This window comes from Triplophysa dalaica, chromosome 22, assembly GCF_015846415.1.
Source record: "Triplophysa dalaica isolate WHDGS20190420 chromosome 22, ASM1584641v1, whole genome shotgun sequence".
NCBI lineage: Eukaryota > Metazoa > Chordata > Actinopteri > Cypriniformes > Nemacheilidae > Triplophysa > Triplophysa dalaica.
In genome coordinates, this window is record NC_079563.1 from 5,600,389 (window position 1) to 5,623,777 (window position 23,389).

At 45.0% G+C, this 23,389-nt stretch overlaps 12 non-coding genes and 5 pseudogenes across 12 annotated transcripts; all 17 read right to left on the reverse strand.

Moving 5' to 3' along the window:
* Positions 1–331: 331 nt before the first annotated feature.
* LOC130412494 (U2 spliceosomal RNA) lies at positions 332–509 on the reverse strand (annotated as a pseudogene).
* An 807-nt stretch (positions 510–1,316) lies between these two features.
* Positions 1,317–1,507, reverse strand: LOC130412407 (U2 spliceosomal RNA). The gene has a single exon (XR_008905291.1). It is a non-coding gene; the product is annotated as a U2 spliceosomal RNA (small nuclear RNA).
* An 807-nt stretch (positions 1,508–2,314) lies between these two features.
* On the reverse strand, positions 2,315–2,478 carry LOC130412586 (U1 spliceosomal RNA). The gene has a single exon (XR_008905398.1). It is a non-coding gene; the product is annotated as a U1 spliceosomal RNA (small nuclear RNA).
* An 848-nt stretch (positions 2,479–3,326) lies between these two features.
* Positions 3,327–3,503, reverse strand: LOC130412519 (U2 spliceosomal RNA; annotated as a pseudogene).
* A 1,907-nt stretch (positions 3,504–5,410) lies between these two features.
* On the reverse strand, positions 5,411–5,541 carry LOC130412556 (U2 spliceosomal RNA; annotated as a pseudogene).
* Positions 5,542–6,348: 807 nt separating this feature from the next.
* On the reverse strand, positions 6,349–6,512 carry LOC130412587 (U1 spliceosomal RNA). The gene has a single exon (XR_008905399.1). It is a non-coding gene; the product is annotated as a U1 spliceosomal RNA (small nuclear RNA).
* An 826-nt stretch (positions 6,513–7,338) lies between these two features.
* LOC130412525 (U2 spliceosomal RNA) lies at positions 7,339–7,515 on the reverse strand (annotated as a pseudogene).
* Positions 7,516–10,968: 3,453 nt separating this feature from the next.
* Positions 10,969–11,159, reverse strand: LOC130412408 (U2 spliceosomal RNA). The gene has a single exon (XR_008905292.1). It is a non-coding gene; the product is annotated as a U2 spliceosomal RNA (small nuclear RNA).
* An 807-nt stretch (positions 11,160–11,966) lies between these two features.
* On the reverse strand, positions 11,967–12,130 carry LOC130412589 (U1 spliceosomal RNA). Its single transcript, XR_008905401.1, has one exon. It is a non-coding gene; the product is annotated as a U1 spliceosomal RNA (small nuclear RNA).
* An 834-nt stretch (positions 12,131–12,964) lies between these two features.
* LOC130412411 (U2 spliceosomal RNA) lies at positions 12,965–13,155 on the reverse strand. Its single transcript, XR_008905294.1, has one exon. It is a non-coding gene; the product is annotated as a U2 spliceosomal RNA (small nuclear RNA).
* Positions 13,156–13,962: 807 nt separating this feature from the next.
* LOC130412590 (U1 spliceosomal RNA) lies at positions 13,963–14,126 on the reverse strand. Its single transcript, XR_008905402.1, has one exon. It is a non-coding gene; the product is annotated as a U1 spliceosomal RNA (small nuclear RNA).
* Positions 14,127–14,944: 818 nt separating this feature from the next.
* LOC130412412 (U2 spliceosomal RNA) lies at positions 14,945–15,135 on the reverse strand. The gene has a single exon (XR_008905295.1). It is a non-coding gene; the product is annotated as a U2 spliceosomal RNA (small nuclear RNA).
* An 807-nt stretch (positions 15,136–15,942) lies between these two features.
* Positions 15,943–16,106, reverse strand: LOC130412347 (U1 spliceosomal RNA). Its single transcript, XR_008905234.1, has one exon. It is a non-coding gene; the product is annotated as a U1 spliceosomal RNA (small nuclear RNA).
* An 830-nt stretch (positions 16,107–16,936) lies between these two features.
* LOC130412413 (U2 spliceosomal RNA) lies at positions 16,937–17,127 on the reverse strand. Its single transcript, XR_008905296.1, has one exon. It is a non-coding gene; the product is annotated as a U2 spliceosomal RNA (small nuclear RNA).
* Positions 17,128–17,934: 807 nt separating this feature from the next.
* LOC130412359 (U1 spliceosomal RNA) lies at positions 17,935–18,098 on the reverse strand. Its single transcript, XR_008905246.1, has one exon. It is a non-coding gene; the product is annotated as a U1 spliceosomal RNA (small nuclear RNA).
* Positions 18,099–18,908: 810 nt separating this feature from the next.
* Positions 18,909–19,085, reverse strand: LOC130412528 (U2 spliceosomal RNA; annotated as a pseudogene).
* A 3,452-nt stretch (positions 19,086–22,537) lies between these two features.
* Positions 22,538–22,728, reverse strand: LOC130412414 (U2 spliceosomal RNA). Its single transcript, XR_008905297.1, has one exon. It is a non-coding gene; the product is annotated as a U2 spliceosomal RNA (small nuclear RNA).
* Positions 22,729–23,389: the final 661 nt, after the last annotated feature.

The window sequence follows — 23,389 nt, forward strand, 5'->3', positions numbered from 1 at the left end:
TTAGGGCTTTAGTGAGTGCGTGCGTGAGACTGTGAGAGAGTGAGAGTGTGAGAGAGTGAGTGAGTGAGTGAGTGAGTGAGTGAGTGACTGAGTGACTGAGTGACTGAGTGAGTGAGTGAGTGAGTGAGTGAGTGAGTGACTGAGTGAGTGACTGAGTGAGTGAGTGAGTGACCGAGTGAGTGACCGAGTGAGTGAGTGACCGAGTGAGTGACTGAGTGAGTGAGTGAGTGAGTACTTGCCAAAGTATTTTTCTGTATAAGACAGTCACGTGAGAAATAAAACTTTGCGTCTTCTCATCACTACCTTTCAACACAAGCTGCTATCCCCGAAAGGGGAATGCACCGTTCCTGGAGACACTGCAATACCAGGTCGATGCGTGGAGTGGGCGGAGCAAGCCCCGCTTCCAGCTCCGCGTTTCAAAAATCCATTTAATATATGGTCCCCAGATAGGGGACGTATCAGATATTAAACTGATAAGAACAGATTTTTTCTTTCTTTCGAAAAGTTTTATTGACATCTTTTTCAACAAATATCTCTACATTCACATAAAATCACATTTTCACATAAATAACATTAAAATATAGTGTCGTGAAGAAAGCAAAATTAGAGATAATATCAATAAAATACATTTAAAAACACTCCCATAAGATGTTTAAAAAGCTATACAGCCAAGGAAGTGCCCAATAAAATCTACAATCTTAAAAAACCACTGTCTCCCGTCATCCGTTGTCCAGAACCGGGATGAGTCCCTGACAACATGGCCATCACCCCGCTCTGCAGAACAAGCCAAATTCCTTCTGCTTCTGACGCTGAGCGGAAATCCTCTCCCTCCGGCCCGCTGGCCCGCTGTTCCCGTAGCCAGATTGGTGAGGGTGCATCTACGGGCGACCAGGTGCGGGGGCAAGGCCGGGACCCTAAGCGTCACCCCAGCCCCCTCCTCCGAATGACAAAGCCCGGCACCCCTGCAGCCTAGATGTTACCATCTGCTCGCAGACGTGGAGGGGCACCGTAACCTGTTTCCCTACCAGCAGGTTTCTGGTGGTCCAGAGGACTTCCTTTATGATGTTCAGGGTGAGCCAGAGCGAGACGAATTGCTGTGATGACAAGGCTCTCAAGCTCCGGCCCACCCCGTAGACGGCGAGCTTGTAGTCCATCTGGACCCCACCCGCTAGCAGAGTGAGTGACCGAGTGAGTGACTGAGTGAGTGAGTGAGTGAGTACTTGCCAAAGTATTTTTCTGTATAAGACAGTCACGTGAGAAATAAAACTTTGCGTCTTCTCATCACTACCTTTCAACACAAGCTGCTATCCCCGAAAGGGGAATGCACCGTTCCTGGAGACACTGCAATACCAGGTCGATGCGTGGAGTGGGCGGAGCAAGCCCCGCTTCCAGCTCCGCGTTTCAAAAATCCATTTAATATATGGTCCCCAGATAGGGGACGTATCAGATATTAAACTGATAAGAACAGATACTACACTTGATCTTAGCCAAAAGGCCGAGAAGCGATGCCCACAATGGGTGGCAAAAGGCAGAGCGTGGGGCGGCACCGACTATTGGGCTTGCGGTGCACATGCGCCTCAAAGGTCAGCGTGTGATCGTACGAACACACAATCAAATGTATCGTTTAAACAACAGAATCAATTAACCAATTAACGAAAGAAGAAATAATTAAATGGGCTATTTTTGAAGACCTGAACGAATGAAGGAACGGACTGAAAATCAAATGTATCGTTTAAACAACAGAATCAATTAACCGATTAACGAAAGAAGAAATAATTAAATGGGCTATTTATGAAGACCTGAACGAATGAAGGAACGGACTGACAATCAAATGTATTGTTTAAACAATAGAATAAATTAACCGATTAACGAAAGAAGAAATAATTAAATGGGCTATTTATGAAGACCTGAACGGATGAAGGAACGGACGAGCACGCACACGTTTCACAGAAATGAAGGTCAGCGTGGTCTGGCAGAATCTCCGTCGAAGATGCGTTCTATACTCGTCTGATGAGGCGTCCAAAATATGAACGAAAAAACAATTAAACAAATGAATCAAACATAAAACCAGCAAACGAATAAATGAATATCTAAATAATTATATATATAAATATACCTACATGCATACATACATACATGTATGTGTGTTTGGGAACGACGGAACAGCAAACAACCGTATTAAAAAAAAACATGGTATAAGGAAGTAATCGATCACTCGATTTGGTGCTCGTCTCTTGCGGAATCTGCAGATCTGACGCCAACAAGGTTCGAAATACGGACACAATACAAAATCTCTCTTCTTTTGATACATGATAAGGGGAGAGCGCGAACGCAGTCCCCCACTACCAGAAATTATGCAGTCGAGATTCCCACATTTGGGGAATTCGCAAAAGTCAACCCAACCTGAGTGCAATGGCCGAGCCTCGTCCTGGGTGAACCGCCTTCGTGATCATGGTGTCTCCCCTGCCAGGTAAGTATGATTTGCCCCGTTCGGGCAAGACATCGCTTACTTGCCTCTGCCATGCGCATCAACGCTGACCCCGAGCGAGCGTTCGGCAACTGCAAGTTCCATTTGATTGCTCTGTAGAACCCGTGGGAAAGCGCACGAAGGCGACGGTCCACAGGCAAACATACACATGAACAGACAAATCCATTAAGAATTCAACGCAAACAGTCCACATATGTGCTGAAAGTGTTTCAATTGGATGCTGGACACCTTTTGCATTTAAGCATTTGGCAGACGCCTTTATCCAAAGCGACTTACATTGCTTTATCCTATACATTTACATAGGTATTTGCAATTCCCAGGGATCGTACCCAAAACCTGTTAACGCAATGCTCTTACCACTGAGCTACAGGAAGCCCCGTTCTCTCTCTATCACACAACAGCATTTAAGCCAGGCGCAAGCGTCTCTAATAGGAACTACGTTCTTCAACACATAACTATCCGCATACATTTAGGGCTTTAGTGAGTGCGTGCGTGAGACTGTGAGAGAGTGAGAGTGAGAGTGTGAGAGAGTGAGTGAGTGAGTGAGTGAGTGAGTGAGTGAGTGAGTGACTGAGTGAGTGAGTGAGTGAGTGAGTGAGTGAGTGAGTGAGTGAGTGAGTGAGTGACCGAGTGAGTGACCGAGTGAGTGACCGAGTGAGTGACCGAGTGAGTGACCGAGTGAGTGACCGAGTGAGTGAGTGACCGAGTGAGTGACTGAGTGAGTGAGTGAGTGAGTGAGTACTTGCCAAAGTATTTTTCTGTATAAGACAGTCACGTGAGAAATAAAACTTTGCGTCTTCTCATCACTACCTTTCAACACAAGCTGCTATCCCCGAAAGGGGAATGCACCGTTCCTGGAGACACTGCAATACCAGGTCGATGCGTGGAGTGGGCGGAGCAAGCCCCGCTTCCAGCTCCGCGTTTCAAAAATCCATTTAATATATGGTCCCCAGATAGGGGACGTATCAGATATTAAACTGATAAGAACAGATTTTTTCTTTCGAAAAAAGTTTATTGTCTCAAATACATGCTGAATACACACACATAATTTAAAAGGTCAGCATTACACACTACATTTTAAAAGTCATGAGATAGGTGTTTCTCTAGATCCTGAAAAGTTTTTGTATAAGGGCAAAAAATTCTGTGCCTAAGACTTAAAAAATTATTATTAAAAAAGTCATTAGTGTCTGTCGCACAAGAAACTGGTGTATCTAATCCATAAAAAAATGTTCTTGTCCTCAGCTCTCCCGATCCTTGCACACCACCCAGCACTTTGTGCCCAGAGGAGATCCTCTTAAACCGAGGCACCGCTGCCCTTCTCGAGCTACTTCTCTGAGAGTTGAGCATCTACGGGCAGTCAGACGTCGTTGCTGTCGGGACCTTCCTGTGAAAGCTCCGGCCCCCACATCCGAATGGCTACGTGGGGCGTACTCCTGCAGCCTCGCTTTGGCCAGCTTTGTTGAGGTCTGCAGAGACACCTCCACGCGCATCCCCGCCAGCAGGTTTCCGGGGTCCACCTGGCATCTTGATACAGCTTTTTCACCTCGGGATGATAGGAGCATTTGCTGGCCTGCTCTCTTGGCTGATCCACCAGATGCCATGTGATGGTTTCGGACCCCCCTGCTGGTAGGCACGGGAATTGCAGGGGGCCGGCCGTTGCCCACAGATCCCAGGCAGCACTGCACCCCCGAAGAGTGTGCCCCACGGTCTCTGGCTCTCCACACCCGGGCCGTGGACAGGTGGGGGTATTTGCCATGCTGCGGGAGTACATCACGACTCTAACCGGGAGGATCTCATTGGCCGCCGTCTTTTCCATGTGCTTGGTCAGGAGAGCTGAGAGCACTACCCTGTGCCTAACCCAGCATCTTAAAATTGCTTGTTCCAGTTCCTGCACGACAGAAACAAAATTTAGTTTACAGTAAAAACAGCAAACACTTTCTTTTTCTGCATTAAAATGTTCTGAAATGTTCTTATAAAAAGGTTTACTCTGATCGTAACTTAAAAATTTCATCCCACTCAGGTACATCCATCTCCTGCTTTTGGCGTCATAGTGTCTTTTCTCATTCTCTACCATCTGAAACTCCATAAAAATTAGCACACAGCACAAAACGGGAGCTTGAAGAAGGGGCCCCGTCATTTTTGCTGTGCGAACCGCTCCAGTTATATGGTCCTTAGATTCAGAGCTCCTCCCACTTTTAAAAGATAAAACACATTCTCTTAAAATCAAAACATCGGATTGAAACACTTCTAAAAAGGATAAGAAAATTTGTGCTCTCAAGGGGGCTCTCTTAATATTAAAATCCATGGTTAATACTGTAAAAGACATAGCTAGAAGTAAAACCGGGGATAAGAAGGGGTGATTTAACTTAATTAAAACCATAAAACCATTGTTATAAAGCTACAATTTCTTGTGAAACAAGTTCTTCCTTCATTTCTATTACAGAGAAACCAGGGGGTTGAACCTGTTTTTTCCCAGAGCTGCCTTCGCTGCCTTTGGCAGCTCTGGGAGTAGATGATTTCAGCTCAATTGATAGGAAGGAAATTTCGTTTGCAGAGTTAGAAGGGAATATCCTGAACAGCTCCCCTGATGAGGAGGAATCTGATCTAGGTTCCATTCTTCCTCCTTTTTCAATTTTCTTCACTGAGGGAGATAGAGTATCCCTCTTTCTCTTCAACTGAGCACTAGGGAACATATCAATAAGTTCCTCTCTTTCTCCATCTTGACTTAACTGCATTACCTGTTCAACTTCACTTTCATCAAAATCGCATGCACCTACTTCTGGGTCCTTGATCGATTCATTGTTGGCTGAGGGTGGCTCCATCTCGTTCTCTTCTTGTTCTCCACTTACTGATTTTGGCGGGAGATTTAAATTTTGTTGTTCCGCCCCTTCGTTTCTAATCTCCTCTCTTTGCTCGAGCCTTACAAGTTTAGGCGGGAGATTTAAAAAAATTAGCTCCGCCCCTTCATTTCCGGTCTCGTTCTCTGGGTCGACCATTTTATCTGATAAGAACAGATACTACACTTGATCTTAGCCAAAAGGCCGAGAAGCGATGCCCACAATGGGTGGCAAAAGGCAGAGCGTGGGGCGGCACCGACTATTGGGCTTGCGGTGCACATGCGCCTCAAAGGTCAGCGTGTGATCGTACGAACACACAATCAAATGTATCGTTTAAACAACAGAATCAATTAACCAATTAACGAAAGAAGAAATAATTAAATGGGCTATTTTTGAAGACCTGAACGAATGAAGGAACGGACTGAAAATCAAATGTATCGTTTAAACAACAGAATCAATTAACCGATTAACGAAAGAAGAAATAATTAAATGGGCTATTTATGAAGACCTGAACGAATGAAGGAACGGACTGACAATCAAATGTATTGTTTAAACAATAGAATAAATTAACCGATTAACGAAAGAAGAAATAATTAAATGGGCTATTTATGAAGACCTGAACGGATGAAGGAACGGACGAGCACGCACACGTTTCACAGAAATGAAGGTCAGCGTGGTCTGGCAGAATCTCCGTCGAAGATGCGTTCTATACTCGTCTGATGAGGCGTCCAAAATATGAACGAAAAAACAATTAAACAAATGAATCAAACATAAAACCAGCAAACGAATAAATGAATATCTAAATAATTATATATATAAATATACCTACATGCATACATACATACATGTATGTGTGTTTGGGAACGACGGAACAGCAAACAACCGTATTAAAAAAAAACATGGTATTAGGAAGTAATCGATCACTCGATTTGGTGCTCGTCTCTTGCGGAATCTGCAGATCTGACGCCAACAAGGTTCGAAATACGGACACAATACAAAATCTCTCTTCTTTTGATACATGATAAGGGGAGAGCGCGAACGCAGTCCCCCACTACCAGAAATTATGCAGTCGAGATTCCCACATTTGGGGAATTCGCAAAAGTCAACCCAACCTGAGTGCAATGGCCGAGCCTCGTCCTGGGTGAACCGCCTTCGTGATCATGGTGTCTCCCCTGCCAGGTAAGTATGATTTGCCCCGTTCGGGCAAGACATCGCTTACTTGCCTCTGCCATGCGCATCAACGCTGACCCCGAGCGAGCGTTCGGCAACTGCAAGTTCCAGTTGATTGCTCTGTAGAACCCGTGGGAAAGCGCACGAAGGCGACGGTCCACAGGCAAACATACACATGAACAGACAAATACATTAAGAATTCAACGCAAACAGTCCACATATGTGCTGAAAGTGTTTCAATTGGATGCTGGACACCTTTTGCATTTAAGCATTTGGCAGACGCCTTTATCCAAAGCGACTTACATTGCTTTATCCTATACATTTACATAGGTATTTGCAATTCCCAGGGATCGTACCCAAAACCTGTTAACGCAATGCTCTTACCACTGAGCTACAGGAAGCCCCGTTCTCTCTCTATCACACAACAGCATTTAAGCCAGGCGCAAGCGTCTCTAATAGGAACTACGTTCTTCAACACATAACTATCCGCATACATTTAGGGCTTTAGTGAGTGCGTGCGTGAGACTGTGAGAGAGTGAGAGTGAGAGTGAGAGTGTGAGAGAGTGAGTGAGTGAGTGAGTGAGTGAGTGAGTGAGTGAGTGAGTGAGTGAGTGACTGAGTGAGTGAGTGAGTGAGTGAGTGAGTGAGTGACTGAGTGAGTGACTGAGTGAGTGAGTGAGTGACCGAGTGAGTGACCGAGTGAGTGAGTGACCGAGTGAGTGACTGAGTGAGTGAGTGAGTGAGTACTTGCCAAAGTATTTTTCTGTATAAGACAGTCACGTGAGAAATAAAACTTTGCGTCTTCTCATCACTACCTTTCAACACAAGCTGCTATCCCCGAAAGGGGAATGCACCGTTCCTGGAGACACTGCAATACCAGGTCGATGCGTGGAGTGGGCGGAGCAAGCCCCGCTTCCAGCTCCGCGTTTCAAAAATCCATTTAATATATGGTCCCCAGATAGGGGACGTATCAGATATTAAACTGATAAGAACAGATTTTTTCTTTCGAAAAAAGTTTATTGTCATCATGTTTTCATCTTTAAATCTCAAATTCATAACATTAACATTTCAATTTTAAAATTCACACAAAAAAAAAAAACCATTTCAAAGGGTGAATCATAGATAGAGAGATAAAAACAACATAAAACAAGGGATGACATAAAATACATGTTAAACATGTTTAAAAATTCAAACACATGCTTAAAAAGGTATAAAACACGTGTTTAAAAATTCCAAACATGTTTAAAAACTCTTTAGGGTGTTTAAAAAGGTATAAAACGAGGAAGTGACCATTAAAACACAACATCTTAAAAAAAAACCACGGTCTCTCGTCATCTGTTGTTCAGAACCGGGATGAGTCCCTGACAAGATGGCCATCACCCCGCTCTGCAGAACAAGCCAATTTCCTTCCATTTCCGACAGCCAGCGGAAATCCTCTCCCTCCGGCCCGCTGGCCCACTGTTCCCGTAGCCAGATTGGTGAGGGTGCATCTACGGGCGACCAGGTGCGGGGGCAAAGCCGGGGCCCTAAGCGTGACCCCAGCCCCCTCCTCCGAATGACAAGGCCCGGCACCCCTGCAGCTTAGATGTCATCATCTGCTCGCAAGCGTGGAGGGGCACCGTAACCTGTTTCCCCGCCAGCAGGTTTCTGGTGGTCCAGATGACTTCCTTTGTTATGTTCAGGGTGAGCCAGAGCGAGATGAATTGCTGTGATGTCAAAGCTCTCAAGCTCCGGCCCACCCCGTGGAAGGCGAGCTTGCAGTCCATCTGGACCCCACCCGCTGGCAGGCACGGGAAACTAGGGGGCCAGTTAAGGTCACACAGGCCCCGCGCAGTGCCGCACTCCCAGAGGAGGTGTCTCACCGGCTCCGGAGCATTACACCCCGGGCGTGGACAGATCTGGTTCCTGGCCCTTCCTCTGGAGTGCATAACCGCCCTGGCTGGGAGGATTTCATGAACCGCCATCCACATCAGGTCCTTGAGCCGGTTCTGAAGAGCGGGGTGGGCTGTATTCCTCAAAACTTGTGTGGCTTCACCTAGCGTGAGCCCTGGAATTGGACTCACTGGTTCCCGGTCCTGCACAAGAGAGACAAGAGACTTGTGGTTAGTTAAAACATAAAGTTTCCGGTCCTCCACGCTGTATATCTTTAAAAACATTTCAAAAAGTAGCATGTGGGGCTGTAATTCCTCTAAAAGCTCATATCTCATTTTTCACAGTAAAACCATACAAATTAAGAGCGTTAAAAGCACTGTCTAAAAATGTCAAAGTTGCTAAAAAGTGCTCGCCCCATTCTTTTTTGTTGGATCCACTCCATGAAGGAGGGACCCTGGCTCCAACAATCCTTCCACTTCCTAAATCTTTGTAAAAAATAAGGGGAGAGCACATTGTTGCAATAAAAGACATGAGCTTTAAAAGTTTTTAACATTAATAAAACACTCTGGGCTCGTACAGGGAATCTCACACTTCTTACATTGAATTGGGCAGATTGTAAGAGTCATGAGCAGTATGGTTAAAAACATGAGCATTAAAAGGAAATATGCAAGCAGCTACAAACTTAAAATCAGAGAATTTCTTGTGACACTAGTTCCTCCTTAATCCCAATAGTTATGGGATCAGGAGGAACAGTGTCCATCACTTTAGGAGCAGCAGAGGAGCTCTCTTGTTGCTCCTTCGGTGATGATGTTTTTAGCTTAACGTGCAAAAAGGAAACCTCATTTGGGGATTCATGAGGCCACACACGGTCCAGACTTTCTGAAGAAGAACTATCTGGCCGCGGTGTAGCCTTCAATCTTTTCTCCTCTGTATCAACCAGAGGAGATCCCGCAGGTCTTTTTTGCACCTGAGCGTTTGGGAGGGAACAGTCAGTTACACTCCTATCAGACTCCATGCTTATTTCGGAGACAGTGATTAGGGAGGAAGTCGTATCCTCCTCTCCCTCATTCTGTTCATTTCCATTTTGGGAGGTGACTTCCTCCCCCTGTTCAACCGAACCCTCCGACTCCGCCCCTGGGGCCGCCCCATCCTCCCTTTGTTGCCCAGTCCCTGTGGCTGGCTGGGCGAGTGGGATTCCCGCCAAAACCTCAGGGACCGCCTCCTTCCTTTGTTCTTCGGTTTGTGGGGCGGCCATTTTGTTGCCCTTTAGTTTGTTGGCAAAACTTTTCGGGCAATCTCTGTAGAGATGGGTAGATTCTCCACAGAGATTACACCTCCTGCCATTGGTACATTGTTCAAAACTATGACCAATTTCTCTGCACTTCCCACATATCAGCTCTATGCATGCTTCAGCGAGATGCCCCATGTTGCCACATTTTCTACATAATTTTGGCATCCCCTGATAATGGATGTAGCCTCTGTTCTCTCCTAGCACAATCATGGAAGGCAGATGTTTCAGGCCCTGGTAGCCCCTGGCGTCTTCCCATTGTTTAATGGGAATTCGCCAGGCACATGTCCAGATGCCATCCTCATCTAACACTTTGACTGGCAGACTTCGAACAGTGCAAAATCTACCCAACCACACACATATGTCTTCACCAGTCACTGTCTCATTGAACATTCTGACAAACACAGTTTTGAGTGTGTTGTCATGCAGCTTTTCAACAGTAAACATGGCGAACTGGGACTTAACATTTTCAAAACTAGACCAAAACTCAATGAGCAGGGAAGCGGTTTTAAAACTTAGATCAAAACCTTTGTTAAAAGGCAAGGTCAACAAACAATTTAAATCACAAGCATTAAAATTCAAAACTTTTTGTACTAGCTTCCTGGAGAAGTCCAAACGGGACAACCCCAGGAGCTTTCCATCTACCTCTTTAAATAAAAACCGCACACTGTGGTGCCTCCGCAAGCCGGCACGAGCAGCCGACATGGTGGAGGCACCCACAGCAGGTAGTAAAACAAAATAAAAACAACAACAATAAATAAGCAATAAATAAGCAATAAATAAGTAATAAATAAGTAAAAACACTCACCTTAAAACCGATCCTTGATGGAAAGGTCCCTTTAAAAGCTGCTTTTCCTAGCAGTATACCTCCTGAAGTTTGTCGACTCGTGTATTGGTAAACACGAGTCAGAGAAACCTCCAAGAGGCGATCGCAACACAACCTATTGACCAGACAAGTGATCTTAGCCAAAAGGCCGAGAAGCGAGTGAGTGAGTGAGTGAGTGAGTGAGTGAGTGAGTGAGTGAGTGAGTGAGTGAGTGAGTGAGTGAGTGAGTGAGTGAGTGAGTGAGTGAGTGAGTGAGTGAGTGAGTGACTGAGTGACTGAGTGAGTGAGTGAGTGAGTGAGTGACTGAGTGAGTGACTGAGTGAGTGAGTGAGTGAGTGACCGAGTGAGTGACCGAGTGAGTGAGTGACCGAGTGAGTGAGTGAGTGAGTACTTGCCAAAGTATTTTTCTGTATAAGACAGTCACGTGAGAAATAAAACTTTGCGTCTTCTCATCACTACCTTTCAACACAAGCTGCTATCCCCGAAAGGGGAATGCACCGTTCCTGGAGACACTGCAATACCAGGTCGATGCGTGGAGTGGGCGGAGCAAGCCCCGCTTCCAGCTCCGCGTTTCAAAAATCCATTTAATATATGGTCCCCAGATAGGGGACGTATCAGATATTAAACTGATAAGAACAGATACTACACTTGATCTTAGCCAAAAGGCCGAGAAGCGATGCCCACAATGGGTGGCAAAAGGCAGAGCGTGGGGCGGCACCGACTATTGGGCTTGCGGTGCACATGCGCCTCAAAGGTCAGCGTGTGATCGTACGAACACACAATCAAATGTATCGTTTAAACAACAGAATCAATTAACCAATTAACGAAAGAAGAAATAATTAAATGGGCTATTTTTGAAGACCTGAACGAATGAAGGAACGGACTGAAAATCAAATGTATCGTTTAAACAACAGAATCAATTAACCGATTAACGAAAGAAGAAATAATTAAATGGGCTATTTATGAAGACCTGAACGAATGAAGGAACGGACTGACAATCAAATGTATTGTTTAAACAATAGAATAAATTAACCGATTAACGAAAGAAGAAATAATTAAATGGGCTATTTATGAAGACCTGAACGGATGAAGGAACGGACGAGCACGCACACGTTTCACAGAAATGAAGGTCAGCGTGGTCTGGCAGAATCTCCGTCGAAGATGCGTTCTATACTCGTCTGATGAGGCGTCCAAAATATGAACGAAAAAACAATTAAACAACTGAATCAAACATAAAACCAGCAAACGAATAAATGAATATCTAAATAATTATATATATAAATATACCTACATGCATACATACATACATGTATGTGTGTTTGGGAACGACGGAACAGCAAACAACCGTATTAAAAAAAAACATGGTATTAGGAAGTAATCGATCACTCGATTTGGTGCTCGTCTCTTGCGGAATCTGCAGATCTGACGCCAACAAGGTTCGAAATACGGACACAATACAAAATCTCTCTTCTTTTGATACATGATAAGGGGAGAGCGCGAACGCAGTCCCCCACTACCAGAAATTATGCAGTCGAGATTCCCACATTTGGGGAATTCGCAAAAGTCAACCCAACCTGAGTGCAATGGCCGAGCCTCGTCCTGGGTGAACCGCCTTCGTGATCATGGTGTCTCCCCTGCCAGGTAAGTATGATTTGCCCCGTTCGGGCAAGCCATCGCTTACTTGCCTCTGCCATGCGCATCAACGCTGACCCCGAGCGAGCGTTCGGCAACTGCAAGTTCCAGTTGATTGCTCTGTAGAACCCGTGGGAAAGCGCACGAAGGCGACGGTCCACAGGCAAACATACACATGAACAGACAAATACATTAAGAATTCAACGCAAACAGTCCACATATGTGCTGAAAGTGTTTCAATTGGATGCTGGACACCTTTTGCATTTAAGCATTTGGCAGACGCCTTTATCCAAAGCGACTTACATTGCTTTATCCTATACATTTACATAGGTATTTGCAATTCCCAGGGATCGTACCCAAAACCTGTTAACGCAATGCTCTTACCACTGAGCTACAGGAAGCCCCGTTCTCTCTCTATCACACAACAGCATTTAAGCCAGGCGCAAGCGTCTCTAATAGGAACTACGTTCTTCAACACATAACTATCCGCATACATTTAGGGCTTTAGTGAGTGCGTGAGACTGTGAGAGAGTGAGAGTGTGAGTGAGTGAGTGAGTGAGAGTGAGAGTGAGAGTGTGAGTGAGTGAGTGAGTGAGTGAGTGAGTGAGTGACTGAGTGAGTGAGTGAGTGACTGACTGACTGAGTGAGTGAGTGAGTGAGTGAGTGAGTGACTGAGTGAGTGAGTGAGTGACCGAGTGAGTGACCGAGTGAGTGAGTGACCGAGTGAGTGACTGAGTGAGTGAGTGAGTGAGTACTTGCCAAAGTATTTTTCTGTATAAGACAGTCACGTGAGAAATAAAACTTTGCGTCTTCTCATCACTACCTTTCAACACAAGCTGCTATCCCCGAAAGGGGAATGCACCGTTCCTGGAGACACTGCAATACCAGGTCGATGCGTGGAGTGGGCGGAGCAAGCCCCGCTTCCAGCTCCGCGTTTCAAAAATCCATTTAATATATGGTCCCCAGATAGGGGACGTATCAGATATTAAACTGATAAGAACAGATACTACACTTGATCTTAGCCAAAAGGCCGAGAAGCGATGCCCACAATGGGTGGCAAAAGGCAGAGCGTGGGGCGGCACCGACTATTGGGCTTGCGGTGCACATGCGCCTCAAAGGTCAGCGTGTGATCGTACGAACACACAATCAAATGTATCGTTTAAACAACAGAATCAATTAACCAATTAACGAAAGAAGAAATAATTAAATGGGCTATTTTTGAAGACCTGAACGAATGAAGGAACGGACTGAAAATCAAATGTATCGTTTAAACAACAGAATCAATTAACCGATTAACGAAAGAAGAAATAATTAAATGGGCTATTTATGAAGACCTGAACGAATGAAGGAACGGACTGACAATCAAATGTATTGTTTAAACAATAGAATAAATTAACCGATTAACGAAAGAAGAAATAATTAAATGGGCTATTTATGAAGACCTGAACGGATGAAGGAACGGACGAGCACGCACACGTTTCACAGAAATGAAGGTCAGCGTGGTCTGGCAGAATCTCCGTCGAAGATGCGTTCTATACTCGTCTGATGAGGCGTCCAAAATATGAACGAAAAAACAATTAAACAACTGAATCAAACATAAAACCAGCAAACGAATAAATGAATATCTAAATAATTATATATATAAATATACCTACATGCATACATACATACATGTATGTGTGTTTGGGAACGACGGAACAGCAAACAACCGTATTAAAAAAAAACATGGTATTAGGAAGTAATCGATCACTCGATTTGGTGCTCGTCTCTTGCGGAATCTGCAGATCTGACGCCAACAAGGTTCGAAATACGGACACAATACAAAATCTCTCTTCTTTTGATACATGATAAGGGGAGAGCGCGAACGCAGTCCCCCACTACCAGAAATTATGCAGTCGAGATTCCCACATTTGGGGAATTCGCAAAAGTCAACCCAACCTGAGTGCAATGGCCGAGCCTCGTCCTGGGTGAACCGCCTTCGTGATCATGGTGTCTCCCCTGCCAGGTAAGTATGATTTGCCCCGTTCGGGCAAGCCATCGCTTACTTGCCTCTGCCATGCGCATCAACGCTGACCCCGAGCGAGCGTTCGGCAACTGCAAGTTCCAGTTGATTGCTCTGTAGAACCCGTGGGAAAGCGCACGAAGGCGACGGTCCACAGGCAAACATACACATGAACAGACAAATACATTAAGAATTCAACGCAAACAGTCCACATATGTGCTGAAAGTGTTTCAATTGGATGCTGGACACCTTTTGCATTTAAGCATTTGGCAGACGCCTTTATCCAAAGCGACTTACATTGCTTTATCCTATACATTTACATAGGTATTTGCAATTCCCAGGGATCGTACCCAAAACCTGTTAACGCAATGCTCTTACCACTGAGCTACAGGAAGCCCCGTTCTGTCTCTATCACACAACAGCATTTAAGCCAGGCGCAAGCGTCTCTAATAGGAACTACGTTCTTCAACACATAACTATCCGCATACATTTAGGGCTTTAGTGAGTGCGTGAGACTGTGAGAGAGTGAGAGTGTGAGTGAGTGAGTGAGTGAGTGAGTGAGTGAGTGAGTGAGTGACTGAGTGACTGAGTGAGTGAGTGAGTGAGTGAGTGAGTGAGTGAGTGAGTGAGTGAGTGAGTGACTGAGTGAGTGACTGAGTGAGTGAGTGACCGAGTGAGTGACCGAGTGAGTGAGTGACCGAGTGAGTGACTGAGTGAGTGAGTGAGTGAGTACTTGCCAAAGTATTTTTCTGTATAAGACAGTCACGTGAGAAATAAAACTTTGCGTCTTCTCATCACTACCTTTCAACACAAGCTGCTATCCCCGAAAGGGGAATGCACCGTTCCTGGAGACACTGCAATACCAGGTCGATGCGTGGAGTGGGCGGAGCAAGCCCCGCTTCCAGCTCCGCGTTTCAAAAATCCATTTAATATATGGTCCCCAGATAGGGGACGTATCAGATATTAAACTGATAAGAACAGATACTACACTTGATCTTAGCCAAAAGGCCGAGAAGCGATGCCCACAATGGGTGGCAAAAGGCAGAGCGTGGGGCGGCACCGACTATTGGGCTTGCGGTGCACATGCGCCTCAAAGGTCAGCGTGTGATCGTACGAACACACAATCAAATGTATCGTTTAAACAACAGAATCAATTAACCAATTAACGAAAGAAGAAATAATTAAATGGGCTATTTTTGAAGACCTGAACGAATGAAGGAACGGACTGAAAATCAAATGTATCGTTTAAACAACAGAATCAATTAACCGATTAACGAAAGAAGAAATAATTAAATGGGCTATTTATGAAGACCTGAACGAATGAAGGAACGGACTGACAATCAAATGTATTGTTTAAACAATAGAATAAATTAACCGATTAACGAAAGAAGAAATAATTAAATGGGCTATTTATGAAGACCTGAACGGATGAAGGAACGGACGAGCACGCACACGTTTCACAGAAATGAAGGTCAGCGTGGTCTGGCAGAATCTCCGTCGAAGATGCGTTCTATACTCGTCTGATGAGGCGTCCAAAATATGAACGAAAAAACAATTAAACAAATGAATCAAACATAAAACCAGCAAACGAATAAATGAATATCTAAATAATTATATATATAAATATACCTACATGCATACATACATACATGTATGTGTGTTTGGGAACGACGGAACAGCAAACAACCGTATTAAAAAAAAACATGGTATTAGGAAGTAATCGATCACTCGATTTGGTGCTCGTCTCTTGCGGAATCTGCAGATCTGACGCCAACAAGGTTCGAAATACGGACACAATACAAAATCTCTCTTCTTTTGATACATGATAAGGGGAGAGCGCGAACGCAGTCCCCCACTACCAGAAATTATGCAGTCGAGATTCCCACAGTTGGGGAATTCGCAAAAGTCAACCCAACCTGAGTGCAATGGCCGAGCCTCGTCCTGGGTGAACCGCCTTCGTGATCATGGTGTCTCCCCTGCCAGGTAAGTATGATTTGCCCCGTTCGGGCAAGACATCGCTTACTTGCCTCTGCCATGCGCATCAACGCTGACCCCGAGCGAGCGTTCGGCAACTGCAAGTTCCAGTTGATTGCTCTGTAGAACCCGTGGGAAAGCGCACGAAGGCGACGGTCCACAGGCAAACATACACATGAACAGACAAATACATTAAGAATTCAACGCAAACAGTCCACATATGTGCTGAAAGTGTTTCAATTGGATGCTGGACACCTTTTGCATTTAAGCATTTGGCAGACGCCTTTATCCAAAGCGACTTACATTGCTTTATCCTATACATTTACATAGGTATTTGCAATTCCCAGGGATCGTACCCAAAACCTGTTAACGCAATGCTCTTACCACTGAGCTACAGGAAGCCCCGTTCTCTCTCTATCACACAACAGCATTTAAGCCAGGCGCAAGCGTCTCTAATAGGAACTACGTTCTTCAACACATAACTATCCGCATACATTTAGGGCTTTAGTGAGTGCGTGCGTGAGACTGTGAGAGAGTGAGAGTGTGAGAGAGTGAGTGAGTGAGTGAGTGAGTGAGTGAGTGAGTGAGTGAGTGAGTGAGTGAGTGAGTGAGTGACTGAGTGACTGAGTGAGTGAGTGAATGAGTGAGTGAGTGAGTGAGTGACTGAGTGAGTGAGTGAGTGACCGAGTGAGTGAGTGACCGAGTGAGTGAGTGACCGAGTGAGTGACTGAGTGAGTGAGTGAGTGAGTACTTGCCAAAGTATTTTTCTGTATAAGACAGTCACGTGAGAAATAAAACTTTGCGTCTTCTCATCACTACCTTTCAACACAAGCTGCTATCCCCGAAAGGGGAATGCACCGTTCCTGGAGACACTGCAATACCAGGTCGATGCGTGGAGTGGGCGGAGCAAGCCCCGCTTCCAGCTCCGCGTTTCAAAAATCCATTTAATATATGGTCCCCAGATAGGGGACGTATCAGATATTAAACTGATAAGAACAGATACTACACTTGATCTTAGCCAAAAGGCCGAGAAGCGATGCCCACAATGGGTGGCAAAAGGCAGAGCGTGGGGCGGCACCGACTATTGGGCTTGCGGTGCACATGCGCCTCAAAGGTCAGCGTGTGATCGTACGAACACACAATCAAATGTATCGTTTAAACAACAGAATCAATTAACCAATTAACGAAAGAAGAAATAATTAAATGGGCTATTTTTGAAGACCTGAACGAATGAAGGAACGGACTGAAAATCAAATGTATCGTTTAAACAACAGAATCAATTAACCGATTAACGAAAGAAGAAATAATTAAATGGGCTATTTATGAAGACCTGAACGAATGAAGGAACGGACTGACAATCAAATGTATTGTTTAAACAATAGAATAAATTAACCGATTAACGAAAGAAGAAATAATTAAATGGGCTATTTATGAAGACCTGAACGGATGAAGGAACGGACGAGCACGCACACGTTTCACAGAAATGAAGGTCAGCGTGGTCTGGCAGAATCTCCGTCGAAGATGCGTTCTATACTCGTCTGATGAGGCGTCCAAAATATGAACGAAAAAACAATTAAACAAATGAATCAAACATAAAACCAGCAAACGAATAAATGAATATCTAAATAATTATATATATAAATATACCTACATGCATACATACATACATGTATGTGTGTTTGGGAACGAAGGAACAGCAAACAACCGTATTAAAAAAAAACATGGTATTAGGAAGTAATCGATCACTCGATTTGGTGCTCGTCTCTTGCGGAATCTGCAGATCTGACGCCAACAAGGTTCGAAATACGGACACAATACAAAATCTCTCTTCTTTTGATACATGATAAGGGGAGAGCGCGAACGCAGTCCCCCACTACCAGAAATTATGCAGTCGTGATTCCCACATTTGGGGAATTCGCAAAAGTCAACCCAACCTGAGTGCAATGGCCGAGCCTCGTCCTGGGTGAACCGCCTTCGTGATCATGGTGTCTCCCCTGCCAGGTAAGTATGATTTGCCCCGTTCGGGCAAGACATCGCTTACTTGCCTCTGCCATGCGCATCAACGCTGACCCCGAGCGAGCGTTCGGCAACTGCAAGTTCCAGTTGATTGCTCTGTAGAACCCGTGGGAAAGCGCACGAAGGCGACGGTCCACAGGCAAACATACACATGAACAGACAAATACATTAAGAATTCAACGCAAACAGTCCACATATGTGCTGAAAGTGTTTCAATTGGATGCTGGACACCTTTTGCATTTAAGCATTTGGCAGACGCCTTTATCCAAAGCGACTTACATTGCTTTATCCTATACATTTACATAGGTATTTGCAATTCCCAGGGATCGTACCCAAAACCTGTTAACGCAATGCTCTTACCACTGAGCTACAGGAAGCCCCGTTCTCTCTCTATCACACAACAGCATTTAAGCCAGGCGCAAGCGTCTCTAATAGGAACTACGTTCTTCAACACATAACTATCCGCATACATTTAGGGCTTTAGTGAGTGGGTGCGTGAGACTGTGAGAGAGTGAGAGTGTGAGAGAGTGAGTGAGTGAGTGAGTGAGTGAGTGAGTGAGTGACTGAGTGACTGAGTGAGTGAGTGAGTGAGTGAGTGAGTGAGTGAGTGAGTGAGTGACTGAGTGAGTGAGTGAGTGACCGAGTGAGTGAGTGACCGAGTGAGTGAGTGACCGAGTGAGTGACTGAGTGAGTGAGTGAGTGAGTACTTGCCAAAGTATTTTTCTGTATAAGACAGTCACGTGAGAAATAAAACTTTGCGTCTTCTCATCACTACCTTTCAACACAAGCTGCTATCCCCGAAAGGGGAATGCACCGTTCCTGGAGACACTGCAATACCAGGTCGATGCGTGGAGTGGGCGGAGCAAGCCCCGCTTCCAGCTCCGCGTTTCAAAAATCCATTTAATATATGGTCCCCAGATAGGGGACGTATCAGATATTAAACTGATAAGAACAGATTTTTTCTTTCGAAAAAAGTTTATTGTCATCATGTTTTCATCTTTAAATCTCAAATTCATAACATTAACATTTCAATTTTAAAATTCACTCAAAAAAAAAAAAACATTTCAAAGGGTGAATCATAGATAGAGAGATAAAAACAACATAAAACAAGGGATGACATAAAATACATGTTAAACATGTTTAAAAATTCAAACACATGCTTAAAAAGGTATAAAACACGTGTTTAAAAATTCCAAACATGTTTAAAAACTCTTTAGGGTGTTTAAAAAGGTATAAAACGAGGAAGTGACCATTAAAACACAACATCTTAAAAAAAAACCACGGTCTCTCGTCATCTGTTGTTCAGAACCGGGATGAGTCCCTGACAAGATGGCCATCACCCCGCTCTGCAGAACAAGCCAATTTCCTTCCATTTCCGACAGCCAGCGGAAATCCTCTCCCTCCGGCCCGCTGGCCCGCTGTTCCCGTAGCCAGATTGGTGAGGGTGCATCTACGGGCGACCAGGTGCGGGGGCAAAGCCGGGGCCCTAAGCGTGACCCCAGCCCCCTCCTCCGAATGACAAGGCCCGGCACCCCTGCAGCTTAGATGTCATCATCTGCTCGCAAGCGTGGAGGGGCACCGTAACCTGTTTCCCCGCCAGCAGGTTTCTGGTGGTCCAGATGACTTCCTTTGTTATGTTCAGGGTGAGCCAGAGCGAGATGAATTGCTGTGATGTCAAAGCTCTCAAGCTCCGGCCCACCCCGTGGAAGGCGAGCTTGCAGTCCATCTGGACCCCACCCGCTGGCAGGCACGGGAAACTAGGGGGCCAGTTAAGGTCACACAGGCCCCGCGCAGTGCCGCACTCCCAGAGGAGGTGTCTCACCGGCTCCGGAGCATTACACCCCGGGCGTGGACAGATCTGGTTCCTGGCCCTTCCTCTGGAGTGCATAACCGCCCTGGCTGGGAGGATTTCATGAACCGCCATCCACATCAGGTCCTTGAGCCGGTTCTGAAGAGCGGGGTGGGCTGTATTCCTCAAAACTTGTGTGGCTTCACCTAGCGTGAGCCCTGGAATTGGACTCACTGGTTCCCGGTCCTGCACAAGAGAGACAAGAGACTTGTGGTTAGTTAAAACATAAAGTTTCCGGTCCTCCACGCTGTATATCTTTAAAAACATTTCAAAAAGTAGCATGTGGGGCTGTAATTCCTCTAAAAGCTCATATCTCATTTTTCACAGTAAAACCATACAAATTAAGAGCGTTAAAAGCACTGTCTAAAAATGTCAAAGTTGCTAAAAAGTGCTCGCCCCATTCTTTTTTGTTGGATCCACTCCATGAAGGAGGGACCCTGGCTCCAACAATCCTTCCACTTCCTAAATCTTTGTAAAAAATAAGGGGAGAGCACATTGTTGCAATAAAAGACATGAGCTTTAAAAGTTTTTAACATTAATAAAACACTCTGGGCTCGTACAGGGAATCTCACACTTCTTACATTGAATTGGGCAGATTGTAAGAGTCATGAGCAGTATGGTTAAAAACATGAGCATTAAAAGGAAATATGCAAGCAGCTACAAACTTAAAATCAGAGAATTTCTTGTGACACTAGTTCCTCCTTAATCCCAATAGTTATGGGATCAGGAGGAACAGTGTCCATCACTTTAGGAGCAGCAGAGGAGCTCTCTTGTTGCTCCTTCGGTGATGATGTTTTTAGCTTAACGTGCAAAAAGGAAACCTCATTTGGGGATTCATGAGGCCACACACGGTCCAGACTTTCTGAAGAAGAACTATCTGGCCGCGGTGTAGCCTTCAATCTTTTCTCCTCTGTATCAACCAGAGGAGATCCCGCAGGTCTTTTTTGCACCTGAGCGTTTGGGAGGGAACAGTCAGTTACACTCCTATCAGACTCCATGCTTATTTCGGAGACAGTGATTAGGGAGGAAGTCGTATCCTCCTCTCCCTCATTCTGTTCATTTCCATTTTGGGAGGTGACTTCCTCCCCCTGTTCAACCGAACCCTCCGACTCCGCCCCTGGGGCCGCCCCATCCTCCCTTTGTTGCCCAGTCCCTGTGGCTGGCTGGGCGAGTGGGATTCCCGCCAAAACCTCAGGGACCGCCTCCTTCCTTTGTTCTTCGGTTTGTGGGGCGGCCATTTTGTTGCCCTTTAGTTTGTTGGCAAAACTTTTCGGGCAATCTCTGTAGAGATGGGTAGATTCTCCACAGAGATTACACCTCCTGCCATTGGTACATTGTTCAAAACTATGACCAATTTCTCTGCACTTCCCACATATCAGCTCTATGCATGCTTCAGCGAGATGCCCCATGTTGCCACATTTTCTACATAATTTTGGCATCCCCTGATAATGGATGTAGCCTCTGTTCTCTCCTAGCACAATCATGGAAGGCAGATGTTTCAGGCCCTGGTAGCCCCTGGCGTCTTCCCATTGTTTAATGGGAATTCGCCAGGCACATGTCCAGATGCCATCCTCATCTAACACTTTGACTGGCAGACTTCGAACAGTGCAAAATCTACCCAACCACACACATATGTCTTCACCAGTCACTGTCTCATTGAACATTCTGACAAACACAGTTTTGAGTGTGTTGTCATGCAGCTTTTCAACAGTAAACATGGCGAACTGGGACTTAACATTTTCAAAACGTGACCAAAACTCAATGAGCAGGGAAGCGGTTTTAAAACTTAGATCAAAACCTTTGTTAAAAGGCAAGGTCAACAAACAATTTAAATCACAAGCATTAAAATTCAAAACTTTTTGTACTAGCTTCCTGGAGAAGTCCAAACGGGACAACCCCAGGAGCTTTCCATCTACCTCTTTAAATAAAAACCGCACACTGTGGTGCCTCCGCAAGCCGGCACGAGCAGCCGACATGGTGGAGGCACCCACAGCAGGTAGTAAAACAAAATAAAAACAACAACAATAAATAAGCAATAAATAAGCAATAAATAAGTAATAAATAAGTAAAAACACTCACCTTAAAACCGATCCTTGATGGAAAGGTCCCTTTAAAAGCTGCTTTTCTAGCAGTATACCTCCTGAAGTTTGTCGACTCGTGTATTGGTAAACACGAGTCAGAGAAACCTCCAAGAGGCGATCGCAACACAACCTATTGACCAGACAAGTGATCTTAGCCAAAAGGCCGAGAAGCGAGTGAGTGAGTGAGTGAGTGAGTGAGTGAGTGAGTGAGTGAGTGAGTGAGTGAGTGAGTGACTGAGTGAGTGAGTGAGTGAGTGAGTGAGTGAGTGAGTGAGTGAGTGAGTGAGTGAGTGAGTGAGTGACTGAGTGAGTGAGTGACTGAGTGAGTGACCGAGTGAGTGACCGAGTGAGTGACCGAGTGAGTGAGTGACCGAGTGAGTGACTGAGTGAGTGAGTGAGTGAGTACTTGCCAAAGTATTTTTCTGTATAAGACAGTCACGTGAGAAATAAAACTTTGCGTCTTCTCATCACTACCTTTCAACACAAGCTGCTATCCCCGAAAGGGGAATGCACCGTTCCTGGAGACACTGCAATACCAGGTCGATGCGTGGAGTGGGCGGAGCAAGCCCCGCTTCCAGCTCCGCGTTTCAAAAATCCATTTAATATATGGTCCCCAGATAGGGGACGTATCAGATATTAAACTGATAAGAACAGATACTACACTTGATCTTAGCCAAAAGGCCGAGAAGCGATGCCCACAATGGGTGGCAAAAGGCAGAGCGTGGGGCGGCACCGACTATTGGGCTTGCGGTGCACATGCGCCTCAAAGGTCAGCGTGTGATCGTACGAACACACAATCAAATGTATCGTTTAAACAACAGAATCAATTAACCAATTAACGAAAGAAGAAATAATTAAATGGGCTATTTTTGAAGACCTGAACGAATGAAGGAACGGACTGAAAATCAAATGTATCGTTTAAACAACAGAATCAATTAACCGATTAACGAAAGAAGAAATAATTAAATGGGCTATTTATGAAGACCTGAACGAATGAAGGAACGGACTGACAATCAAATGTATTGTTTAAACAATAGAATAAATTAACCGATTAACGAAAGAAGAAATAATTAAATGGGCTATTTATGAAGACCTGAACGGATGAAGGAACGGACGAGCACGCACACGTTTCACAGAAATGAAGGTCAGCGTGGTCTGGCAGAATCTCCGTCGAAGATGCGTTCTATACTCGTCTGATGAGGCGTCCAAAATATGAACGAAAAAACAATTAAACAACTGAATCAAACATAAAACCAGCAAACGAATATCTAAGTAATTATATATATAAATATACCTACATGCATACATACATACATGTATGTGTGTTTGGGAACGACGGAACAGCAAACAACCG